The sequence below is a fragment of the Amblyomma maculatum genome, chromosome 3, assembly GCF_055883805.1.
Source record: "Amblyomma maculatum isolate TAMU_Amacu chromosome 3, ASM5588380v1, whole genome shotgun sequence".
NCBI classification, from domain to species: domain Eukaryota; kingdom Metazoa; phylum Arthropoda; class Arachnida; order Ixodida; family Ixodidae; genus Amblyomma; species Amblyomma maculatum.
In genome coordinates, this window is record NC_139346.1 from 186,513,947 (window position 1) to 186,519,996 (window position 6,050).

Genomic DNA, 6,050 nt, shown 5'->3' on the forward strand with positions numbered 1-6,050 from the left:
CAATTATTGAAGTTCCTCGCCGACCAAGCTGGAGAGCGGACGTGCAATCGATGGGCTTCATCGACCACGAACGCTTGCGCTCTATTTCGGCCACTGGATTTCGGAAATTTTCTGGGATTCGACTCTATTCAGGAAGCGCTCACCGCGGATTATCAAGACTCCAAGGTGGGCCGATTCTTTCGCACATTTTTGAGGCTTTGAAGAACTTCGCAAGCCACGGGGGACACTAGGCCTAGTTAGGCCTAGGCAAACAAAGGCACCCCCGGCCGTTTAGAAGCTTGACGAAAATGATGGAAACCGTGGAGGGAACGAGCATAGACCCTGCGGAGCTGAAAGAACCTGGCCAGTGGTTTATTGCCAAGAAAAGAGGAAAGGCGGTGCCACTTGAGAACGAGGGACGCAGCGTCACCGATGATCAAGGGAGAGAGCGAGCCGCGTCCAAGCTCGCCGGAAGGAGATTGGCAGCAAAGTCGGTTGAAAGGCAATCGATCAAGATACCTGACGGAACTGACAAAATAATTCTCCGCCCACGGGGAGGAGTCAGCCGCCTACTTAAGTATGGCAACATTGAACTTGCGGAGTTGATCGCTCGCACCGCAAATATAAACATCAGAGAGGCCGCGGAAGACACCTTCTCGGTCAACACAAAACAGCAGTCTATCCTCATCGCAACAGACAGCGAAGACCGGAAAAGAAAATACGTCGCACTACGCGTCCTCGAATTCGAGGGCCAGAAAATTGAAATCACGGCGTACGTCGCTATGCCCGAAGACTGCGGTAAGGGGGTGGTACACGACATTCCCCTTCGCATCACCGAGGAAGAAATAGTGCAACGGCTACGCACGATCAAAGGCAACCCCCCCGTGCTAGGAGCCAGGCGCCTGGGCAGGAGCTCAACCACTGTGTTCATACTGTTTGAAAAACCAGAGGTGCCGAGGTGGGTGAAACTCTCACTTACATGGCAAAGATGTGTCTTATACAGAAAGAAATACGAGGTTTGCAACGCATGCGGGCGCCTAGGGCACCGCGAAGATGTCTGCCCAGATCCGAATAACGCTAAGTGCAGAGGATGCGGAGAAGAGCGCCCAGATCAGGGACACACCTGCGAAATAAAATGTCAGCTGTGCGGTAAAGACCATCCGCTTGGCGACAAGAAGTGCAGAGAGCTCTACAGGACTCCCTACAAGACCAAGAAACGTCAATGGGAGCAGAAAATTGCCGAACAGCAGCAGCAACAGCAGCAGCAGCAGCACAACGAGCAGCACCAATATCCCAACACCACACCTGAGAGCGGCCGCAGAGGACGCTCGAAATTCAGAAGAGACCACCGTGACCAACGCGGATATTCTCAAGAAAGGAACGGAGGCTTCCGGGCGCAGAGCGGGGACTTCCCGCAGTTGGAGGACGCCAACCGACGTCACCGTTCAAGCTCCCGCAGCAGCAGGGAGCGGCCCGGATCCAAGTCCAGGTCGGGGTCCAAATCCAGAGTCACGGCTAACTCCAGGGACCCAAGGAACCCGTCGGCCACCCAAAAGCGAAGCCCGAGCGGGGACAGTAAAACCGTGAGTTTCAGCAGTGGGGTTCCCCAGGCTAAAGATGAGGAAAACAAAGGAAAAGATAAAGAAATAGAAAAGTTAAGAAAGGAAGTTGCGGAACTGAGGGAGATAATTAAGAAACTCACTCAGGACCAATACCAATCTAAATCACAGCCAAATTCCGGGGCTCCCCCGCCTCCACAGGCTCTCCCCGCAAAACAAGTAGCCAAACCGACACCTCCACCTGCGACGCCAAAGGTGCTAACACCACCCGCGGCGTCAGACACGGAGGAGGACGCTATGATCACTGAACAGTGCAGGCCACCTCCCCCGCAGAAACGAAGAGGCGGGGAAACGGATCCGCTGGCGGCAATAGAGCGTAGACTAGACGCCAAATACGGGGCGAGACTCGAGCGGCTTGAGACAGGCATGACCAATATCATAGGCGCCCTAAACCGAATTCAGGAACAATCTAAACAAACAAACGCGGCTCTTGCTGCTATGGCAGAAAGGCAAACAGTGAGAGAAGAGATACTTGACCAATTCCAACATGGGCAAAACGCAACCAAAGATTAATTCGACGGTATGGCAGTGGAACTGCCGAGGATTCCCGCGCAAGCGAGCATTAGTGCAACAACATCTCGAGCAAATAGTTGAAAAACCTCTAGCCGTAGCCCTACAGGAAACTGGCAAAGGAGTAATTAAATTATCAGGATATCAAGCGTTTGCTAGTGGCCGGGGAGAAAAATCCCGGGTTACTACATTCGTCAAAAGGAACGTAGCGGTGATCGAACATGAAATTAGTTCTCGCGACATTGAGGCGGTTTTCGTTGAAATCATCACGGGCAGGAAGAAGGAACCCAGTATTTTCGTCCTAAACATATATAGCTCTCCTCAGCAGCGCAAAGTTAGGTTCAAGACATTATTTCGCAAAGCAATGAAGGCAGCCGGAGCTAACCCCCTGCTAATTGTAGGAGACTTCAACGCCTGCCACCAAGAGTGGGGATATAATAGGCAAGATCCGAAGGGCAGGCAGTTATGGGAAGATTTTCACGAATTAAACCTCACCCTGCAGACAGACTCTGGCTGCCCGACGAGGGTGGGAAACAGTGTGAGCAAAGACACAACCCCAGACTTAACATTTACCAAAAACATAGAGGAGCTTAGGTGGAACAACACAGAGCTCAACTTTGGAAGCGATCATTACGTCCTCGAAATAACGCTTAAACGGGGAGTCAAAGTAAGACGAGAAAAGATCATCAGCGCAATCGAATGGGAGAAATTCAGACAAATTAGGGAATCTGCCAACATGGACCAAAATATTGAAAATATCGACGATTGGGCAGAAACCCTCATGCACCACGTTAAATCCGCTACCATTAACCTAGAGGGGGACGATGCACCGAAAACAGTCGACAGGAAACTCCTACACATGTGGGAAGCAAAAAAAGGTATGGAAAGACGCCTCCGGTGTCAGAGATGGAACCGAAACCTAAGGCGAAAAATAGCCAGGCACAATAAGGAAATTGAGGCTTATGCAATTAAACTCTGCGAGGAAAACTGGTGTAACAGGTGCGATGAAATGGAGGGCAACATGAGCCTTTCAAAGACGTGGAGCCTGCTACGATATCTTCTTAATCCCGACAGTTCGAAAACACAGTCAAACACAACAATAGCAAAGGCAAGACACGCGTTCGAGGGGACTGACGCGGAACTAATAACTAAACTCGTAGACACATATGTCGGCGATACAACATCCCTCCCTCTTAGGCAATACGCGGGCCCACCGAACGAGGCCCTCGACGCGCCCATCTCAGAAGCGGAAGTTAGAGCTGAAATCCTTAGCTTAAAGACGCGATCAGCTCCCGGCCCCGATGGAATAACAAATAAAATGCTACGAAACCTAGACGACGCTTCCATAACGGCACTCACCAACTACATGCAAGAAGTATGGAGTAGCGGTCGTCTTCCCCAGCAGTGGAAAACTGCAAACGTTGTGCTAATTCCAAAACCTGGCAAGCCCCCGAAATTGGAAAACCTCAGACCTATTTCTCTAACCTCATGCATTGGAAAGCTTATGGAACGCGTAATCCAAACAAGGCTAACAAATTTCATGGAGAAAAACGACCTGTGGCCGCATGAGATGGTCGGGTTCCGACCGGGCCTGTGCACACAGGATGTAATGCTCCGATTACAACATGACATAACTGACTCGAAATCCAGAGACGCGAAGGTAATTCTAGCACTAGATCTAACAAAAGCATTTGACAACGTAAAACACCAGGCAATTCTCGCGGGACTACAGGAATTAGGAGTCGGCGAGAGGACATATAATTACGTAATGGATTTCCTGACAAACAGGACGTTGAAACTAAAGTTTCAGGACCTAGAATCCCCCACTGTCCACCTGGGAAGTAAAGGAACTCCGCAAGGCTCGGTGCTCTCCCCCTTCCTTTTTAACGTGGTGATGAGAGGCCTTCCTGCTGCCCTTAAAGTCATAAAAGACCTGAAGTTCAGCATTTACGCGGACGACGTTAATCTCTGGATGAACAACGGCAGCGATGGCAGCATAGAGGAACGCCTACAGGCGGCGGTGGACACCATTGTGACCTACGCGGCCGAAAGGGGTCTTTCGTGCTCTCCGCAAAAATCCGAACTTTTCATATATAATCCAAAATCAATGAGGTGCAAGGGCGACTTTAACGTAGAAATAAAGGTCGACGGCAAAACCGTACCAAGAGTCCAGCAAATCAGAATCCTCGGACTTTTTATTCAAGAGGACGGGTATAATGACGGAACGATAAAAAAACTCACTACCTACGCGACGCAGGTAACAGGAATATTTAGGAGGATTGCATTCAAAGGCAGAGGCCTCAAAGAGAGAAGCCTCTTGAGACTGATGCAGGCGTACATAATAAGTCGAATATGCTATGCCACACCGTTCCTCAACATCAGGACCAATGAAAAAGAAAAGATAGACGCACTCATCAGGCGTTGCGTCAAGAGGGCGCTGGGTCTACCCATCTCCTCTTCTACGGAACGTCTGATAGAAATGGGAGTGCATAATAGCTGGACGGAACTTGCTGAAGCGGTAAGAATCGCCCAACATGAAAGATTAAGTAGGTCGAGCACGGGTCGAACCATCTTAGAATGGGTGGGTCGAAAAATAGATAGGGGCACAGCCGACAAGGTTTTCCTACCACCACAATGTCGCGAGAACATCATTGTCCGTCCTCTCCCCCGCAACATGCACCCAGAATACCACAAGGAGAGACGGGAGAAGAGAGCAGAAGCACTGGTTAAAAGTGCAAAAGAATTCAGAGTAAAAGAAGTTGCCTACGTAGACGCTGCAAGCGGCCTATCAGGGGCGGCAGTCGCCGCGGTAGTCGATGGTAGCGGCGCACCAGTCGTCTCCGCCACCATCCGAAGTAGAAACATAGACACGGCTGAAGAGGTCGCAATAGCGCTCGCTTGCGTCGGAACGAAGGCTAGATTGATCTTTAGCGACAGTAAAACTGCTCTCTGGAATATCGGAAAAGGCAGGGTCTCACAAGAAGCCGCTCGAATTCTAAAAGCTGCAACTAAAATTGATCGCAAAATCACCCTAATTTGGGTCCCAGCACACACGTCCGTCCCCGGCAACGAGGCGGCCCATGATTTAGCCCGAGATCTCTACTTCCGGGCAAACGCGGAGCCGCCCGACTGCCAGGCGATGGACGAACGTTTGCAAACCTATAAAGAAATAATCGAAAATTATAGATTAGGAAGACGTCTGATGCCGCCACCGGATCCTAGCTTAAATAATAAAGAGGCCATAGCCTGGCGGCGATTACAAGCCGGAAATTTCCCGAACCCTGTCTGGTTGTTTCACACCCAGATAGAGGAGAGAAAAAACGATAAATGTAAAGCCTGCGAAGCGAGGGGGACCCTCAACCATATAATTTGGGAATGCCCTAAGTCTCCGGGCGCTAGGGACAACATTAAAAGTAGAGAAGCCTGGGTAACCCTGCTGCGAAGCGACGTCCCCGCTGACCAGCAGAAAGCCGTCCGCCTGGCGGCTGAGGCCGCGAATAACCAATGTATATTCGCCAGTCCTTAGTCGCGGAGGTTCCAGCCCCCGTTCCTCAGGCCTGCGTGCCAGGAGCGGGGAGTAGGGGGCCTCCTAAATCGGTGGAAATTAAAGTTTTAATCAATCAATCAATCACCACAATTATTAAGGCGAAAGCCTTTAATGGCTCATGCTGTCGTGGACAATTGTGTGTCCCGCTTTTGCGGCGTTCTGGTTGGCCGAGGCGGGATGCGTCCCTGTCATATGCAATGCCACACTTGAACGCGCGCCAAGGAATGCCACGCGACAGGAGCGATGGTGTACCGTTCAAACACACACTTGCCGGAGAAAGTGTGCTGGATACTGCGCCTTTCCTTTCCTGTGAACCAATAATAATTATATGTAGCACTGCAACGAATGCCGACAAGAGGTTATAATGGGAGGCAAATTATAGGCTAAAAAGGGTA